Raw genomic sequence first — 21,352 nt, forward strand, 5'->3', positions numbered from 1 at the left:
TTTAAATAGCAGATATATGTTGAAGTAATTGGAGCAAAGGGTTATAATGTCTGCAAATACCTCCCTGAAGATTCTCAGGTTTGGCCAAAAAGGGGTGTGTATTACATATGTATATAGAGAGAAGGCATAAATGTGGCAAAATATTAAAATTGGCCCGTCTAGGGGAATAGTATATGAATATTCATTGTACCTTTCTTGCAACCTTTCTGTAGGCTTGAAATTTTGCAGATAAAACATTGGTGGGGAGAAAAAAGAATTGTCAATAGTTTCATTTAGCATTTTCATTCAGCATACCAGAATGCTGGGCTTCTCGGTACTTTCCTGAATGGAAATCTTTCGACTCCACAACCAACCGTGTAATGGGGATGGTTTTAAAAAAGACCCAGTTGAAATTGAAAGGAAAGGATAACGATGAGGAAAACGATGAGTTTCCACTTTTCTGCTACTCGAACCGCTAAGCGACATGGTGCATTCGTGAACAGAGTCTTGCTTTGCACAACACAGCTGTCCATCAGCACCTCAGGGGCCACAGATCCATTTTCATTTGTGCAGTAGCATGAAGCTCCCTCAGAGATTCAGAGATTTTTATTTCATTGTTATTATTTTAAAAAATTTTTAATCTTTATTTATTTTTGAGAGACAGAGAGATGGAGTGCGAGCTGGGGAGGAACAGAGGGAGAGGGAGACACAGAATCTGAAGCAGGCTCCAGTCTCTGAGCTGTCAGCACAGAGCCCAATGCAAGGCTTGAACTCACGAACTGCAAGTTCACGACATGAGCCGAAGTCAGATGTTCAACCGACTAAGCCACCCAGGCGTCCCATGTATTTTTTTTTAATTATTTTTTAATGTTTATTTATTTTTGAGAGAGACAGAGCGCGAGTGGGAGAGGGGCACAGACAGAGACACCAACTCCTAAGTGAGCTCCAGGCTCTGAGCTGTCAGCACAGATCCCCACTCTGGGCTTGAACCTATGAGCCTCGAGATCATGACCTGAGCTGTGGCTTAACCAACTGAACATGCAGGCACCCCAAAAGAGGATCTTAAGCTGGATCCCACCACTGGGATCATGACCTGAGCTGAAATCGAGAGTCAGATGCTTAACCAACTGAGCCACCTGGGTGTCCCTGAGCTCCAATTGTTTATTTTATATATATTATATATATCATATATATATATATCATATATATATGATATATATATGATATATATATGATATATATATCCAATTGTTTATTTTATATATATTATATATATCATATATATATATCATATATATATGATATATATATATGATATATATATGATATATATATATATCATATATATATCATAAAAAGTCATATATGATATATATATCATAAAAACTCATATAAAAATATATGAGTTGGGTTTTGACTGGAGCACTAAGGGTGTAGCATAGGCAGGTGTTCCACTCTGTGCTTGGCCACCCCCTGCACTGTGCCACCTAGAGTTGGAGGGGGGGCGTTGAAATGGCTTTTTCTTTTTCTCTCCTAAGGACTTCATCTTCTCCTGAGCACCTCATTGTTGTTTTAGCTCTAGTTTGCCACTTCTCATGCCAGGCTTCCCGCCAAGATTGTCTTTGTTTTATCCCTGGCCTTCAGTCAGGGTTTCAGTTCTTTGCAAGAACCCCTTCCCGTCTGCTCTGGCATCCTTCACTCTTTTCCTTCTGTCTTGTCAGCTTTCCCTTTGTCCTTTTGGCTTTCCTGCTTGCTCTTCCTGCCAGCAAGTCTGTATTATTTCCCCCCGTTCCTGATCTTATTTTCAATGTAATTACATTTCTTTGAGAGATGGAAATAGACGGATGAAGGGGAAAGTCATCTTTTATCACACACACACACACACACACAGACACCCCCACTCCCACCCCAAGATGATGGTAAAGTAAGAGATTGTTAATATAAGGAAATTTCTTTCAGCTAAAGTTTTGATTTCTCTAAAAGATTTTAATGGTCCTTTTTAAAGGCTCATATTAACCTTAAAGTATTGGCCATCGAGTATAGCATCCAGATCTGGATTGAAAACCAGTTTCACCATTCAGTGCGAAATTTACCTCGATATCTCTGGTGTTTTGTTTTGCTTTCTTAAATTTGAGAAATGGGTGTGATTATAGTGCTTTCTTCAAAGGGTTGCTGTGGAGATTAAATGAGCCGATGCATCTAAAGTATCTGGAGGAGGGTAGGCTCCCTCCGGGAGCTTGCTGTTACCATGAAACTCCTCAGGACTTTGCTGACCTGCTCAATCAGACACAAGCTCACCCATTCCTCCTTAAGACTCCTATAGCATAACTCTTACACTGGTTATTAGACTGCCCTTTATTGTCTTTCCTCCTGCCTTCTTCTTTCCTTCCCACTATTCTCTTTCTCTCCCTTCCTCATTTTATATTTTCTTCATCTTCCCTTTGTTACCTTTCTTGTATTCTTTCCCTCCTTCCACTTCCCACAAAGACTTAAAAAAATATATATATATATCCAACACAAAAAGTCAAAATTAATAGTTGAAGCAAAAAATAGGTGCAGGGAAAATGGGAATAGAGATAACACAAAGTCAGAGTTAAGAGGAAATGTGTAAGTACATGCTATGGTTAGGTGTAATTGCTAGTTGGGACCACCATTTTACTGAGCTCCCTAGCAGCCAAAGGAAAGATGGAAACAATTAAGGGTAATGAGGTCTATGAGATTAAGGGGATGCTCAAAAATTGTGGTTCTTTTCCCGAGCACTTTTGTAGATTCTCATAAAAGGAATGTTAGGTGATATAAGGAACTGATGTCAAACATAATAATGAGTCTGCTTTCATAACAGATATGATAATAAACTGCAGAGAACTGTTTCTTATGATGCCTTTCAATATAGGCTGATGATATATAGCTGAAGTTCAATCCAGTAAAAGCATTTTTATAAGAAACTAAAATAGTGTGCTCAATGTATGCGATCTTCCACGGTTTGGCATGCTGCAAGGATACATTTTAGAATACGTGGAAGAATAAATAGACTCATGTCCTTCAGGCAATCCTCCATAAACATGATCTCTGGCAACCAAGCTTTTGGAAAGTATATGAAAGTAGAGTTCGAGGCAAGTCCCTGAGTATGGATACCCTCCCCTGTTGATGAAGGACAGAGAGATCAGACTGGATAATCAGTCAGGTAGAGAATAAGACCAAGGCCTTTTTTTTATAAGAAGTAAGAGTCAAGCAAACTTACCTGCCCGAACAGAACTACCCCATTTCTGCGTGTGGGAAGGCTGAGAGATCATGTAAAGGCAGAGTCAAAATAGTTCATAATTCTGACACTGGGTAGTACTTTACGATACATTACTAAGTGATGAGAAAAGCTGGATACCATCTTGGGGACAAAGAGCACAAACATAGGCACGAAAAGACAATCCAGCAAAATGTTGATAGAAGAAACCTCTGGGAAGTAGGATTTGGGGTGACGTTTCTCTTTCCTATGTGTTATTCTACAACGAACAGATATTACTTTCATTATAAGGAAAAAAAAGAAAGCAATGACAGTTCTTTTCAGAGGAAAAAGAGCTACCGTGGACTTCTTCAATACGTGGGGTGAAGAGGTGAAAGCAGTCACAAAGTTCCACCACACTCACTGAGTTTTAGAATCCCTTAGGCATCTTTTAAAAAATACTGATGCACTGCACACACCACCCCCCCCCCCCCCAGATCAGTTGAATTACGACCTACAAGGGTAGTACCCAGGCACTGGCATTAAAAAAAATCCCCTAGGTAGTTATGATGTGCAGCTAGGTTGAGAGCCACCACCCCACGCTATAGACCTCACCTGGGATAATTTAACCCTGGACAATGTCCCAAGCAGACAAACTCTTTTCAGTGGCCAAATGGACCTTCCATGACCTGGTCCTGGCTTTTCTCTCCAACATCAGTTCATTCCAGTCTTACTCAGCCCCCAGAACAGTGGCTGGCACACAGTAGGTTCTGAATTTAAAGCAAAGTAGGACTGAATGAATCCATGGATATGGTTTTCTGACTGTGCCCACAGAAAAAATAATCATCCATGTTGAAGCAACATAGTTTTCTATGAATTATTTATGAATTGTATTGTATCGATTGGTTTTGATGTCTCAGTAGACTCTTTGAGAATAGATTGAGGATAGAAAGGGTGATACTTAGTTCTTTTGTAATCATTGGGTATGAGGACCATTTATTTGTTAGGCCAATTTAAAAACAGTTTTTTAATGTTTATTTTTGAGAGTAGGGAGGCGGGTAGAGAATGAGTGGGGGAGGGGCAGAGACAGAGAGGGAGACACAGACTCTGAAACAGGCTCCAGGCTCTGAGCTGTCAGCACCTAGACCGATGCGGGGCTCAAACTTGGAAACGGAGAGATCATGACCTGAATTGAAGTCAGACACTTAACCTACTGAGCCATCCAGGCGCCCGTTAGGTCAATTTTTTAATGCATCAAAAGAATGTATGCTCCATGAGGATAGGATCTTCCTTTCTCACTGCTATATCCCCTTGACCTAGGAAAGTCTCTGGCTCATAGTGGGCACCCAATAAATACTTGTTGAATGCATATTCTTCAAGTAAATAATAATAAAAGTATAATAGTCGTGTAGAGGTAATAAAAGCATAACATTCACATAGAAGGAAGTGTGTATCTTTCTACTCTCTACACGATGGGTTAGGACATTCATAGGGGGAGGGAGGAGGTGTGCACACACTCATGCAAAAATAGTGTCAAATTATTTAGACAATTGTTGAACAAAGAAGTGACTGAAAAGTTAAAACATCATACTGAAATGTGGCTTTGGAACTCACCTTTTGGTACATGAAAGGATTAAATGAGCCCTGGCTGGTAGCAGTTTGGTTTCTGCACAGCCACCGGAATTATCTTCTAAAAATGAAAAGTCAGATCATGTTTCTCCTCTATTCAAAATCCTCCAGGGGCGCCTGTGTGGCTCAGTTGGTTGAGCGAGCGACTTCGGCTCAGGTCATGATCTTGCAGTCTGTGAGTTCGAGCCCCGTGTAGGGCTCTGTGCTGACAGCTCAGAGCCTGGAGCCTGTTTCAGATTCTGTGTCTCCCTCTCTCTCTGACCCTCCCCCATTCATGCTTTGTGTCTCTCTGTCTCAAAAATAAATAAACATTAAAAAAAGAGAGAATAAATACTCTCAAAAAACAACAACAAAAAAAAAACCACCCAAAATCTTCCAATGATCTTATCTCACACCATATAAAAAATTAACTCGAAATAGATTAAAGACTGAAACATAAGAGCTAACACTATAAAACTCTGAGAAGAAAACACAGGGGGAAAAGCTTCACGACGTTAGTTTGGCAATGGTATTTTGGGTATGACACCAAAAGCACAGGACACAAAAGAAAAAGTAGATAAATTGAACTTCATCAAAATTAAAAGCTTTTGTGCATCAGAGGATACTAGTAAGAGAGTGGAAAGGCAACTTACAGAATGAAAGAAAATACTTAAAAATCATATACTTGATAAGGCATTAATATCGCGAATACATAAAGAACTCTTATAACTCAACAGTAAAAAGCCAAACAGGGGCGCCTGGGTGGCTCAGTCGGTTAAGCGTTCGGCTTCAGCTCAGGTCATGATCTCACCGTTCGTGGGTTCGAGCCACTCATCAGGTTCTGTGCTGACAGCTCGGAGCCTGGAGCCTACTTCAGATGATGTGTCTCTTTCCTTCTCTGCCCCTCTCCCCCTTGTGCTCTGTCTCTCTCTCTCAAAAATAAAATAAACATTAAAAAAATTAAAAAAAAAATTAAAAAAGCCAAGCAAGCCAATTAAAAAATAGACAAAGGACTTGAATAGACATTTCTGTAGAGGAGATGGACAAATGATCAATAAGCACATGGAAAGATGTTCAACATCGCTAATCATTAGGGAAATGCAAATCAAAGGCACAAGATACCAGTTCACACCCATTAGAGTAGCTATCATAAAAAACAAAATGGAAAAATAACAGGTGTTGGCGAGGATGTAGAGAAATTGAAACCCTTGTGCAATCTTGGTGGGAATGTAAAATGGTGCGCTCAGCAAAAGCAGGATGGTGATTCCTCAAAAAATGAAACATAAGTTACCATATAATCTCACAATTTCATTTCTAGGTATATAACCAGAATAATTAAAAACTCAAAGAGAAACGTGTACAGCTCCATTCATAGCAGCATTATTCACAATAGCCAAAAGGTAAAAGCAACCCAAGTGTCCATTGATAGATGAATGGATAAACAAAATGTGGCGTTATATCCATACAATGGAATCTGCCACAACATGGATGAACCTTCAGAACATTCTGCTAAATGAAATAAGCTCGTCACAAAAGGACAAATATTGTCTGATTGCACTTACATAAGGTACCTAGGGTAGTCAAAATCATAAAGTAGAAATCAGAAATCAGGAAGTAGAATAATGGATGCTGGGGGGTTGGGGAGGTGGGTAGTAAGAGGGAATGGGGAGTTAGTGATTGATGGGTACAGAGTTTCAGTATGTGACGATGAAAAAGTTCTAGAGATGGACGGTGATGATGGTTGCACAATAATGTGAATGTACTTAATGCCATTGAAATGTACACTTAAAAAGAGTTAAAATGAGGGGCGCCTGGGTGGCTCAGTCGGTTAAGCGTCCAACTTTGGCTGAGGTCATGATCTTGCAATTTGTGGGTTCGAGCTCTGTGTTGGTCTGTGCTGACAGCTCAGAGCCTAGAATCTGCTTTGGATTCTATGTCTCCCTCTCTCTTCCCTCCCCATTCACACTCTGTCTCTCTCTCTCAAAAAAAATTTTTTTTAAGCGGTTAAATTTACAAATGTTATATTACATATATTTCACGACAATAAAAATAAATCTTTACAACCCTGCTTGGGATAGGTATATTATTCTGTTACTGTCCCCATTTGACAGGGGAGGAACTTGAGGTTCAGAGTAGTTGATTTGCCCAAGGTTGCCTAGCTAGTGAGTAGCCAAAAAAACGAAATAAACCCTCTCCTGACCCCCCACTTCAGAATAAAGGCCAGAAGTCCTTAGCATCTCTTAAAATTTTTTTTTAATGTTTATTTATTTTTGAGACAGAGAGAGACAGAGCATGAATGGGGGAGGGTCAGAGAGAGAGGGAGACACAGAATCTGAAACAGGCTCCAGGCTCTGATCTGTCAGCACAGAGCCCGACGCGGGGCTCGAACTCACGGACCGCGAGATCACGACCTGAGCCGAAGTCGGATGCTTAACCGACTGAGCCACCCAGGCACCCCCTTAGCATCTCTTTTAAATGACCCTCTGTAATCTGGCCCATGTCTGGCCACTTCATACCTCTCTGGTGCCTTCTCTTATCCTTTCCCTGTGGTTTACTTTGCTCCAGCCACACATGTCAGGGACACCCCCGTTGTAGGACATTTGCATTTGCTGTTATCTCTGCCCATGGTGCTCTTCTTCTCTCCTTTACCACTTTCAGGTTTTTGCTTCACTGTCACTTTCTCAGTGAGGCTTCTCCAACCACCCTATTTAAATTTCAAACCCCTCCTCCACCACATACTTACCTGTGTTCTTCCTTCTTCATTTTGCTGATTATCATTTATCTCCATCTGACACAATTTCTCTCTCTATATTTTACTTACATTTTCCTATCTGACTTGCTCCATAAAGACTAGAATTTTTGTAAGATTAAAAAAATGTTTATTTTATTTATTTTGAGAGAGAGAGAGTGCACGCACAAGCAGGGGAGGGGCAGACAGAGAGGGAGAGAAAGAATATCAAGCAGGCTCTGTACTTTCAGCACAGAGCCCAAAATGGGGCTCGATCTCACGAACAGTGAGATCATGACCTGAGTTGAAATCAAGAGTCAGATGTTAACTGATTGAGCCACCCAGGTACCCCAAGACTAGAATTTTTGTCTCATACATTATCTGCTTTATTCCCAACATCTTGAGCAATGCCTGTCACATAATAGGTGCCAAGTTAATATATGCTAAATGAATGAATAAATAGTGAAAATATTTGATGCTTACACTCTGATGAGTATGACACGTCACTCTGTTTACCTCTATGCTTTTGATTATCCATTCACCTGTGTATCAACTCTAATCTCTGTTAGCTTATCCGTATCAGCTTCTGTCTCCCCAAAGTGTCTACATGATTCAAAACACACAAGAGAAGTTGCGTGTATGTGTATGTTAACCGAGCATTTGTGGAAATGAAGACTCGAATGTTAAAGAGAACCGGTAGGTTATGTCACTGTGTCACCCTCAGAATACCTCATCACAAAATTTCCCAAATAAACTCATGGTCTGGTCTTGGGACAAAACAAAACTGTTCATTATCCGTAAGTGCAGTCCTACTCTGGTGGTCTGTCTTCAGATTGAGAAAGTGAAGCTAATCAGATGAGAAGTGTAACTACAAACAACGTCTCTGAATTCCTGCCTCTCAGAGGCTCAGAGCAAGCACAGGTTAAGGGAGACACAGAGTCATTTTGTAGAGGGCACGGCTTTAGTTACTACTTAAGTAAAGAACCCTCCCTTAACCTTTAGGCAACACAGCCTAGATGTCTTGTTTTAAGAGTTGACTGCAATTGGGGTGCCTGGGTGGCTCAGTCGGTTAAGCATTTGACTTTGGCTCAGGTCATGATCTCATAGTTTGTGAGTTCGAGCCCTGCGTCAGGCTCCGTGCTGTCGGTTCAGAGCCTGGAGCCTGCTTCAGATTGGGTGTCTCCCTCTCTCTCCGCCCCTCCCCCGCTCACGCTCTGTCTCTGCCTCTCAAAAAAAATGAACAAACGTTAAAAAGAAATTTAAGAGTTTCCTGCAACAGTCCAGATATCTCTTCATTTCAGAAATCCTCAGTGGTGCTATTGGGAGATTCTTGGCCTTTGTTTCCCTACCAGTGAATGGGTCCAGCCTCAAGAAAAGGAAAATACTCAGTAGTAAAGGACCTGGGGTCTGGAAGAGATGTGCTCCATCTGCCAAGGCATTTTCTGCAAATGGCTGGGTTTTTTTTCTCCCTGCTTTTTTTTTTTTTTAAACACTTGCCCAGCAAACTGCACAGTAAGTCATTTGTGCCAATAAAATGACACTCTTTTTCTAGGCCGCAGATTAAGAATATAAATTATCTGTTAGAAATTGGCTCAGGCGAAATATATATTTTTTATTCCCCTACTCCTTCCCAAAGCCTCTCTCTCCCCCTCTCTGTGTCACACACATGTACACAATTGCACACTCATAAAAATTGGATTTCCCAACGTCTCCCACTTGCCTAGGAAGCAAAACACAAAGTTGGATGAGGAAACGTGACTCAGCCCCCTATGTTTGGTATTTACTGCCAAATAACAGATTTTCAGGAAGAAAAGTCCTATTTCCCAAACCACCACCAAAGTGAAAGGAATCGGATCCCCAGCGTTTGCCTTGGAATCTCCACGAGGCCGTGGTTGAGTGAGGGGCAGTGGCTAGTGGTAGCGGGAGCCCCAGAATGCTTTGCGGCCTCTGGTGGGACAACATTTTCGGACAGCTATTGACAATTCTCATATCCACGTGACAGAGTCCATATGGTCAAAAGAATGTGACCCAAGCCTTCTAAAAGCAGCAGCATGATGTTTGTACTTGGAAGCGTGTTCTGTTCAGGGCAATTTTAATGGAACTGAGAGTTTAGTGGGCAATGGTACAAATAACCGCAATCGCATGATATTTTAGAAGCAACCCAGGCTTCTCTGAGCGACAGCCTGATTTTGTGGTAACAGAACAGTCTGGGCTCTGGGAAGTCCAGTCTGAACAAAGACTCTGAGATATGCACTTCTAGGACTCTCTCTGGGTGTCGTTTTTTCTTACCTGTGGAATCAGATGCCACTACTTAGAGAACAGAAGTGTCGAAAGGACTGGCGTTTTATGACGCTCGTGCTGGTTTCCTTAGCCTCGGCCACAGCTATTCTCCATGACTTTCTGCTGGACTTTGAAGAATGTTGGTATGACAATCGCAGGAAAGACCCTTTGCCTCTGGAAACCATGTGTTAGTGCACATTCATGGAGCCTCAACTCCGATTCCAAGTCCAGGAGGGACTATGTAACTCAAGGGGACAGTCCCCGCCTCTTCACTGGTCACGTTTGAGGTGAGAAATATGGATATCTGAATGACTAAATGTAACGGTTTGGGGAAGTCAGGCTTGAGTTTTGTATGGTGTGGACTTAAATTCCATTTCTCTCAGCCCTGGGACAGCCCATGGCTATAAGGGAAGAGTGAACAAAACAGAGAACATATCATTTCAGTTTTGAAGATGTTGCACTTTTAATAACGTTTACAGAGAGGTTTGTTCCCGGGAGCCCCACAGAACAGTGTGGTTAGGTTGTCCAAGGAATAAAGACATTAGTAGAGCTGTCCTCTGGTCTCTCCTCCAAACAACCGTCTGTGTGTTCAGGGGAAGGAATCTCAGCTTATTCATGTGCAGCGCTGTCTTTCCACAGGATATGCATTGTTTTGAAAATAGGAGAAAACCTCAACAGCTCTGGAGCATATAATTATGCTTTCTTATTACCCAACAAGAATGTTCTCCGGAGTGTTGTTGTGATGATAATACTCGCAAGTACTTGGCAGAGGGAAGGGGAGCCGAGGAGGAGGGTGGGAGGCCAGGGAGCAGAGTGGCTTGACTTCCATTTTGCCGATTCTGTCTTTCCTGTCTAATGGCTCTCACGGCTCTGTGGCTTTTCTTCAAGTCAACTAGGTAGATTTTTGGTGTGGGTTCCCAGGCTCCGTGTGGTTATCAGTGTAATAAGTGATTTCAGAGTATTAGGGCAGATTCCACTACCACTGAATCATATACAGATTCAAGGCCAGATGATGACATCAGAAACATATGTGTTCGTCTGGAAGCAACACTTGGCCTAGGAAACAGAGCAAGATCTCCAGTGGGAGAATTAGGCTTTCGTTGGCCTAAAAAGGACCCCAAGAGGTGAATTTCTTTATCTCTCGCCTCCAGGAGAGAAGTCACTTAAAAACATCCCCCTTACGTGGTTGATACGCTGTTCTCGAATATTTCTAGTAAAGCTTTTTCAGAAAGCTAGCTTAAGTGCTTCACAAACAAGGCAGAGCTTTGCGTGTGAGGAATAAACTCCGTATGCTATAACTCATAATTACTATGATTTTATAAACCTGGAATTTCCTAACCAAGCTTTATTTTCCTTCAGAGCGGCATCTGTGAGATATTTCTTCACCAATCACATCTGCCCACCCAGATTCCCATCCAAATTAAAAAAAAAAAAAGGTATATTCCCAGACACGTGTCTTATATAGGCACATCACTATATTGGGTGTGGTAATTCCTCTAAATGCTTTTTATCAAGCCATGGGGCAAATTTCAAATCATTTTATAACTTGACATCACATTTGAGCTTTATGCAGGCCCTGTGGTTTCCATAGTAACAAAATCACTTCATAGTATAAGAAATATCTGGAAGATTATAGGAAAAAAAAGAGGGAATCCAAATTGAACAAAAGGCAGGAGCTAAATTCAGAATTTCTTGGGCTGCTGGTTTTATTACTGTTTTATTTATCTCAAAAGATGAGTACAAATCCTCTTGAGGCTACCAGGTGCAAATTGCATCAGTGTTCTTGCAATCTTTCAGGATCCAAGATCATCTTACTCCAAGCTATGATCTTACAGATGTCTACATTCCCCATCGTGTGTGTGTGTATATCGATGTATTATCTATGTACACACACACACATACACACACACATATGTACACACATTGAAGATCTGTGGTCTTTTATTAAAAAATAGGTTTCTCCATTTTAGATTAGGAACTGGTAGTAAGATAACTTTCCAAAGGACCTGCCTCATTTTCTCTTTTATGCACACACAAGCACCAAGACACTCCGACATCTCCAAATAAATAGACATGCTATTTATTTGGATAAATGGTGTGGTTATTTGGCAACGCCGTTCATTCACTCACTTGCTCATTTGTTAGAACCATATTTATTGAGCATCTCTTATGACAGACAGAACCCTTGTACCAGACACAGAGCTCTAAATTGACAAGTTGGATACCTATAGGTACAATGTGGGTAATATATGAAAGGTTTAGTAGGAAACTTCCTGGTCTCTCAGCTAATAGTTCACATTCCCCAAGCTTCCAGGTTTCTGGGTAGCTCAGGTGGCAACATGGGTCCCTCACCTAATGGACTCTTTTATTACAGGATTGGGTTGTTGGATCTTTCACTTATTAACTTCTCTAGATGAGGAGGCTCATGTTATTAATCCTGCTTTTCCTACTATTCTGATTAGATGAACCCAACATAACACTAGCACTTTGACCTCAAAGTGATGAGAACTAGGACAGGATTAGCTGGGAATTTTAAGACAGCATCTATGTTTGTGATGCATCATTAAGCGAGTACTAGTTGTCCTGGGTGATGAATTTCTCCTTTGGGTAATGTTAGAAACTGGAAGCAAAGGGAAGCCCTTTGCCCCAACTCTACTCAGTGATAGGGCATTGGGACCATTAACAGCAGGGCCCGAAGAAATGTCCTCCTTGGAGAAACATCTCCTTAGAGGCTGACAGAGTGAATTCTGACACCCTCCTTCTGTGCTCACCAAACAGCTGTTTGGACTGTTTTGGAGGTCTTTCTAGGGGATGGGCAGGCTCACGGTGAACAGTGGAGAGGGCTTAGCCATGATTGCTGCAGGCTGCAAGGTAGGCGTGCCCAAGAATACATCAAAGGCATTACTGCCGATCTCTGGAAAGAAGCACTGGTAATTAAAATATTTGCCATCTTTCTCTTTGAGGAGGACTTCTGTCCCATGACAACATAATGGCACTAATAAATGTGATCTGTCAGAGTGCGTGACTGGAAATGCATACGTTGGGTAGGGACTTAACACTGCTTTTAGTGAGCCTCTGTCCCTTCCATCTGGGGCAAACCTCTCCTCTTAGGCATTCAAGGCTACCCTTCTGCCTCCTTCAAGACTTGGTTCTCTCCATTATTCATTCCTTCTGTCTTGTATCTTCAACTATTTTCCTTACTTTGGCTTCTCCCTCATATACATAAATAGGGGCAAACCTCCTCAAACCTTAAAAAACAAAACACACAAGGAAATGAAACCTTGAGGTCAGCCCCCTTTTTTTGACCTCTTACAGTCCAGCTCTGGTCTCCACTCTGCCAAAATTCTTGCTGGGGGTACAGCCACCTCCCAACTGCCAAGTTCAGAGTCCTGTTTCTGCCTTCAGACTTGCATCCTCTGTAGCAGTTGAGGCTCAAGAACACCCTTTCCTTTTTGAGAAGCACTCATCTGGCTTCTATACCATTACTCCCTCTTGAATTTCCCCTATATCTCTATCTTCTACCAATTCTGTGCAATATCCTTCACCACTTCTCCGTCTCTGTCCATGGCTAGAAATCAAAGTTTCCCAGGTAATATCCTACCCTTGGTACTCACCTCTTTTCTCTTACTCTGTATATTTTCCCATATGAAATACTTGCCCACATGCCAATTGCCATTTTTGTAGATAAAATGTGACCAAATGTTAGCAATTTCATACGGTTCAACCCAAAATAATTCCCCCATCCCCATTTCCAGCCCTGATCTTTCTCCTAAGTTTAGACAAATATTTCCGATGATCAACTGGACATTTCCAGTTGGATTGTCCTCAGTCACCTCAAAATTAATGCATCTTAAATGGAAGCCTTATGGAAAGCATAAACTCCTTTACCTCGAGTATTCTTGATCTTGACTCATGGTGTTACTGCCTCCTCTCTTTCCCAGGTTAGAAATTTCAGTCATTCTTGAACTGACTTGAAAAAATGAACTTTTTCGCTTCCATAGCCAGTCAGTCACAAAGCCAGAGAATCCCACCTCATAAAGATCCCCACTGCATTATCTTAGATTAGACCACCGCCATTTTTCACCTGGGGGATTGCATTGGCTTCATCTATAGCATTCCTGCTTCTATTTGCACTGAATTCCACTTCATCCTTTTTTTTTTTTCCAATCAAAAGATCTCACGTGTTTATTACTGAACCAACCCACTGGTGCAGAAGCATAATAACAGAGAAACGTCATTTCCTTGATGAAAACACATCTACCTTTCAGGTAGTACGGAGGTTTACAGAGTGATGGGATAGGAACACATGACCTTCAGGCAGCATAAATGTGTGTCATCTCATGTATGATCCCTTATAGAGCCAGCTTGGTTCTTCTCCAATGCCGCCTCTTGGAAGTTGTATCGGATTTTATTACCAGTTTTCATCTGAATCCACCGGGTAATGGGACGATTCTGCTTTTGTTTCTTGGCCAGGAATCGCATGATCCTGAAAGTCTTGTGAGAAGACATGGCGAGACACAGTCAGCAGCACACAGCATGATGGTGGAGAAAGGAGAGAACCCCACTTCATCCTTTATCCTGCCCAAAAATATCTTTCTAAAAGGCAAACCTGGCCATGTGACTCCAAGATGCCTCATAATCCACTTCTTACGGCTCAGCTTCTGTGATTCTGACCCTCAAACCCTTCACCAGAGTCATTCTGATGGAATAGCTCGTTGTTTCCTGAAATGCCAGACTCTTTCACAACTCTGTGCTTTCTTCAGTCTGAATTGTTCTTCGCATTCTCTTAGAAACTCCAACTGAGCCTCTGAGAGCCAGTTTAAAAACCTTCTCTTATATCAAGCCTCCCCCAACTCTTCTAGCCAAGTTGGTCCTGTGATTTCCATATGCTTTGCCCCATATTTCTATTTTAGCACTTTCCAGGTCATCTGGTAGTTTAATTTCTCCATTTACACATCGGTTGTCTCCCATAGATTAAAAACTCCGATCATGTCTCTCTTCCTTCTATATTCAGAGTATGTCCATTTCTTCTTTTGTTGAAGTGATTTGAGTGAGGCTCCCGTGGGATTTCAGAGGAAGTTGTATTCAACCTTTCCTTTAATATTCCTTGACAAATTAGAAAGACTCCCTTTTGACATAAGGTCCCTGTCTAATCTTGATGATCAGAAGGGAGGGGAGCCCAAAGTTGTTAGATCACGGATCTTCAGGATGCCAGCTGTTAGCAACACCCACTGAAACCCCAGACTAGAACAGAGAAGGAAAGAGGAAACCACATCCAAGTCAATAACTCAGAGTTAATATAAAGATTTGAATCTCTGGCCATCTTCTCTCAGATATGGTGGGCTGTTCTTAATATGGCAGACCTGCCCCTACATTGCTTGGCCCCTGCCTAGCACACTGACTGCCATTCCATGCCTCCTGCTTGAGGCAGTACCAAGTTATTTGTATTTCTCTACATACAATGTACTCTGAACTACCTCTTTGCTTTTGCTTATGCTGCTCTCTCTGCTCAGAATTATACTTCAGGTTCCCCTGTCCAGTTTTTTAAAAGTAGGCTTCATGCCTGGCACAGAGCATGTGGGGTCTGAACTCACGACCCTGAGATCGATACCTGAGCTGAAATCAAGAGTTTGATGCCTGGGGCACCTGGGTGGCTCAGTAGGGTAAGCATCTGACTTCGGCTCAAGTCATGATCTCACAGGTCGTGAGTTCGAGCCCTGCATCGGGCTCTGTACTGACAGTGTGGAGCCTGGAGGCCGCATTGAGGTCTGTATCTCCCTCTCTCTCTCTGCCCCTCCCCAGCCCCTGCTCACATTCTGTCTCTCTGTCTCAAAAATAAATAAACTTTTAAAAAATTAAAAAAGAGTTGGATGCTTAACCTACTGAGCCACCCAGGCACCCCTCCCCTAATCAGGATAAATTCAGCCATCACTTCTTCAAACCCATTTCTGACCCATTCCTTTTCCTTCCCAGGGTGGGTTGGATGCTCTCCTTAAGTGCCATCATGTGCACTGGCACAGGTTTTTTATGGCATAATGTTGGCCAGCTGAGGAAATAAGTTCCTGAAATCTAGCCCAAGTTCCACTGCCTAGCATGTGCCTTGAGGGCTGAAATTGTTTTCTTTTTTAGCAGGGCTTGAACTCATGAACTGCGAGATCATGACCTGAGCTGAAGTCGGGTGCTCAACTGACAGAGCCACCCAGGTGCCCCTGAAATTGTTTCCTAATTCACACAAAGGCAGACTCATAGTGCCTTGTGTATATCCCCATCACTGTCATGACCAACCTCAGGGTACTATGAAGATCTGTCTATTTCCTCCACTGGAGCCCTGGGGGTCCAGCTCCTGTACCTAGAACAGCGTTTGGCACTGAGTAATCGTTGAAAGAAATGTTTGCTGGATCCTCACAGTTCTTAAGAATTAGACACTGTTCTAGGAATCTTAGGTGCCTTAAGTCATTGATTTCTCATGACAATCATTGCACAAGAGTGAAAACGTTAGCACCAAGCAGTGAAGAAAGCTGCACACGTCACATGGCTGGTGAGTGTGGAGCCGGGACTTGCTGTAGCTGGGCTCCATGTAGCCCATTCTCTTAGCCACCGCACACACCACCTCTTGACTGAAAACTTGTCCGGGCTCTGCTTCCGTGTATTTCTCCTCCTTCAGGAAAAATATGTCCTCGTGTGCAACATCTGGGAACCATACTCCCCATCAGGACACTCCCAGATATCCGTGTGTCTCCTTTACACTGTGTAATCTCCTGTGTCCTTCTGAACGCTGGTTTCTAGTGGAGGCTGTTCCTGGCCTCCTTTTCTAGAGAATTCTAGGATGATTCCATATGCAGAAGGTGAGCTGAATGGTCATGCCTTCTAGGCAAAGGTGTGTGGGTGTGGGAGTTGTTTGCAGCAGAGGCAAGGCATGTATTGTGTAAGGAAGAGAGAAAACAGAGATGATTGCTTCAAGCAGAGTGACAGGAAGACAAGGACGAAGGCTAAAACCACGGGTGTCCTCACTTAGAATAATTACGTATAAAAAGGGAGGTACAGACCTAGAGTGCTCTGAGAACAGAGAGAGGCATCTGGAAAGCTTGGTGCTTTGTGGTCTCACATTCCTGGGAGAAAACTCCCAGGTCAGGCCCAGATTCTTGACCATGTCTAAGGTCCTCAGATGTTCTCTGATATGTGCTCAACCATTCCTCCCTCCTGGCCTCCGCCCCTCTTGGGCCGCAGCATCCTTGTTAGCTGTGGAATGAGAAGGAGGCCTCAGAAGAGGCGTCTGGCTGGCTCTGGGCTGAGGCGAGCCGCTTCACATAAGAAATGCCAGCGGTGGGTGTGAGGCCAGGCCAGTGGCGCAGGCGGTCGGGAGTCGGGAATTTGGTCTCTTGCCCTCACACTGACTCAGCCTGTGGCCTGTGGGTCACAGCCTACGGTGACTCGGTTTCTCAAACCTTGACACAGGGGTAATGACACTCGCTACTTTGTGAGGGGTATTAATTAAGGTTTGCAAACTGCGTGGCAATGCAGGGATGAAAGGGGTTAAACACAAAGTGTAATTGTGACGCATGATCCATGTCAGGGAACCATGTAGGGAAACATATAGGGAAACATGCTATCTGTGTTGTGTATTGGAGTCACATCGGTCCCCAAACTAAAGTCAAGAGGAAAACATGGATTTGTATGTGGGATGTGTGTTCAAAGGCTGACACTTTGCCCTGTAGTTTTGTAAACAGGAAGAGGACCGAGTCTCAAATGTCACATAGTTCAGGTTTTGCTTCAGAGACCTTGCTCCTTTACCGTTCAAACCCCACAGAGATCTTGCTGACAGAAAACATGTCCCAGGTGAGCGCAGCTGGACAGTGGGTAGAAGGTAGGCACATCCTTGCTTCCAGAGTGGCCTTTCATCAGTGGCTAGAGAATGTGAACGTGCTTACTCCAGTTCTCAAAGGCCTGTGGCCCGTCCCACTTCCTCCTGGCACCTGACCCCATTCCACCACCCCGGAGCACCTTGGGACAAGAAGCCACAGATGATGTGGCTCGTGACAGAGCTGTGATTACAGAATGCTACTCTGCTCTCTTTGTTTCACCTGTGCTGCCCTGGGATCCTGGCATGGCTTCTGCTGAATCGGTCAACCTGATATCGTATGTGGGGCCAATTTTCTGGAAATGAAAATCAAGGTGTCTTGTTGGAGAAACCAGAGTGCCTTAGAGACCGCAGAGGAATGCTACAGACGTCACATCACTGTGTGTGTGAAAACTGGGCAGTGACATGCCTGGTGGATGTTTGTCTCCTCTGTGCCTTGATGTGTGAAGAGATTAAATAATGAAGAAAAAGGGTCAACCCTGTAATGTCCCGAAAAGCTTTGGATTCTCCAAGGTTCATCAAGTTAGGCAATAACTGGACCATCAGATCAGGGAGTTCATGTTTTTGTTCAAGAGCTGTACTGAGCTCTTTTTGAGCACTTTCTGTGTGCCAAGCACTGTTCTGGGTGTTGGAATATATGGCAGTGCATGAGCCAGATGAAAAACTTGTATCTTATGTGGGTATCATTCTGGAGGAGAGATGCCCATAGTGGAGGAGAGATGCCCATAGTGGAGGAGAGATGCCCATAGTGGAGGAGAGATGTCCATAGTGGAGGAAAGTGCTTGTAGCATCACTGCTTGAATGATTACTTCTGTTTCTGGCTGTCCTGTCTCTGTGCAGGATTAGGACCTTGGTCCAATCCTAGTCCCACTGCTGCCTTCTCTATAAATGAGCAAGAATGAAAAGGTCTAAAATGAGGGGTGGTGGTAGTTGTTTTTAACTTAGAAGTGGGAGTGATTTTAAAAGTATTTAACAACTGGTATAGCATAGGTGCTGAAGCATCACAATGGATACTGTGGTTCTGGCTGGGCCAGTGTTAACCCTTTAGTTTCTGGGTCATGCCAAGGTCCAGAGAACTCAGAGAAAGAGCTGAGGTAGCTGAGATAGTGAGAGGCTTCACAGAGGGGATGTTTGGGGAACATCTGTTTACCAAGTGGAACAGAAATATTCCGATACTTGAACTGCTGTATCCGCACTGGACGAATATTGATCCTACTCTTGAAAGGCTCTAGAAGGAGGATATGCCCATGTAAGGTCTCAGTCAACATCCAACAGCCAATGGAGGAAATACTGTTAATTAAAAAAATTTGAATCTGGGGCGCCTCGGTGGCTCAGTCGGTTGAGCGAACGACTTCGGCTCAGGTCACCATCTCGCGGTCCGTGAGTTCAAGCCCTGCGTCGGGCTCTGTGCTGACAGCTCAGAGCCTGGAGCCTGTTTCAGATTCTGTGTCTCCCTCTCTCTGACCCTCCCCCGTCCATGCTCTGTCTCTCTCTATCTCAAAAATAAATAAACGTTAAAAAAATTAAAAAAAAAAATTTGAATCTGAGTTGGGACTGAGTCTCCACAACCTTATGAGCTAACTTTGAAAACAAGGTGGCCTTAGAAGTCATGGGAAGTGGCAGCTGGGTGGAGCAGAGCTGTCCGGGACACCCAGACCCAGGGAAAATAAACAGTCTTCACTGAAAAGACTGCAACAGCCTTGGGACATGCTCTGATGCGGTGATGTTTTCTTCTGGATCTACCCTTGCCTGGTCAGTGCTTGGTTCACAGAGGAGCTGGCCAAGGAGGAAGCCACACCCCTTGGCAGGTAGACTGGAAACGCTGTTGGCAAGGAGCATGTGCCACGCAATCCTAGTTGTGGCTGCCGGGGTGCCAGCATATTACTGGTCCTTCAGGTTTCCAGTTTGTCATCATGGCTGACAACACCTCCTGGCTTTTATTGAAGGCCTAATTGGAGAGTGTCTGATGCCCAGAGGGCTTTGCTGGTTGACAACCTTGAAAGTGGTAGAAGAGAGATATTGAACTGAGTGGTTCAACAGTGGTGAGCTGTTCCCCGTGCATTCTTTCCTCCCTCACAGGTGGAGCCTGGCAAAAAATATCGTCTCTATGGGATACACACAATAACTCCAAGATGGCTCAAGCGATTAGAGGCTACCCGAGAGAGTTACCTGCCCACCTAACAAGGAACATAGCCTAATCTCATCAAATTTGCTAGCAAATTATTTGTGGGGCAAAAGAGGGATGTCAATTACTCACACTCTTCTCCAGGGAAATGCCCCATCTGTGGCCTCTGTTGGGTTCCCACATTTACACCGCTGACAAGTGCTGACAAGAGGACACCAGGAGAGTTCATTCACAGACTTGCCAGAATACTGTGACGTAGCGCACAAACAGAGAGCTGGGCCAATCAGGTTTTGCCCCTTGTGAATGTGGCCCAGGAACTATAGAGAGTCTGGGATGGGGATAAGTAGGGGCGGTGGCTGACAATCACTGGGTGGAGTCGGAGTAGGGGTGCTTGAGGCATTCATGGCTATGCAGGTCAGATGGTGGAGGCGGAAGTAGGGGAAGAAAACAGGCAATATTGGGGTGTAGCTGCTTCATTGCTTCATTCAGCCATTATTAATGAGTACCTACTCTACATCAGGCACTCTTACAGGTGCTGTGGGTATAGCTATGAACACAGCAGCCCACGTGGAGCTGACGTTCTAGTGGGGAGACATAAAATAACTGAGAAAAAGAAAAATGTATTAGATAGTGATAAATGCTGGGAGTTTTAGAAATAATGCAGAAAAAAAGGGAGGGGGAATAGAGAGAACAAAACTGGTGAAATTGAGACATCTGATCAATGATGAATGGAAGGGTTTCATTATACCATTTTGAACATGTTTAAAATTTTTCATAACAAAAAATTTTAAAAAGAATTCAGGTAAGTTGGAGAGGAAGTATTAAGGGAGGGTGGGCTTACAATTTCAGATACAGGGAAGGCTTCACTGAGAAGATGACGTTTGAGCAAAGACCTAAAAGAAGTGACAAGGAGAGAGCTGGGGATGAGTATTCCAGGCAGAGGCAACAGCAAGTGCAGAATCCCTGAGACAGGGATGTTCTTAGAGTTTAAAGGGCCACTGGGTAGGCAGCATGGCCAGTCACAGCAGTGTGACTGAGGCGGAGGGAGTGAAAATCATATAGGATCTGTGGGTCATGGTAAGAATTTAGTCTGTTTCTCTGACTGAGATGGGGAGTCACTGGAGCATTTTGAGCAGAGCAGTGACGTGAGTGGACACAAGTTTTGGCAGGTCTTGGAGATTTTGGAGTGAAGATCTATTAATTTCTACCTCTGGGGTCGACTGAGTGTCCTTGAAGCCACAACCAACCCTCAGTGCTTTCAAGACCTAGCTCAATTATAGCTCCTGGTCTTGGATGTCCTTGGAACTCTATATCTTCTTCATTTCTTCTGTGGACCCATAATAAATCTTGTTGATTTGACTTGGCTTCAGGGGGTCTCTACTCCTCAAATCGAAACAAATCACAAGGAAAGCCACTTTTTTCTCATTGTATAGCTGCCACTCTTGGAGAGCAGGCAAGGTACGCTTTCGAAGCACTTAGGCTGTTGGTAGCTCAGAAGGTAAGGAGACAACACCATAGCTGAGGAGGTGAGGGGACAACATCACCACTCAGGAGGTT

At 43.4% G+C, this 21,352-nt stretch overlaps 1 pseudogene; it reads right to left on the bottom strand.

Moving 5' to 3' along the window:
- Nucleotides 1-13,598: 13,598 nt before the first annotated feature.
- LOC125937968 (60S ribosomal protein L39-like) lies at nucleotides 13,599-20,447 on the bottom strand (annotated as a pseudogene).
- Nucleotides 20,448-21,352: the final 905 nt, after the last annotated feature.

Source organism: Panthera uncia (genome assembly GCF_023721935.1).
Source record: "Panthera uncia isolate 11264 chromosome B2 unlocalized genomic scaffold, Puncia_PCG_1.0 HiC_scaffold_24, whole genome shotgun sequence".
Lineage (NCBI taxonomy): Eukaryota > Metazoa > Chordata > Mammalia > Carnivora > Felidae > Panthera > Panthera uncia.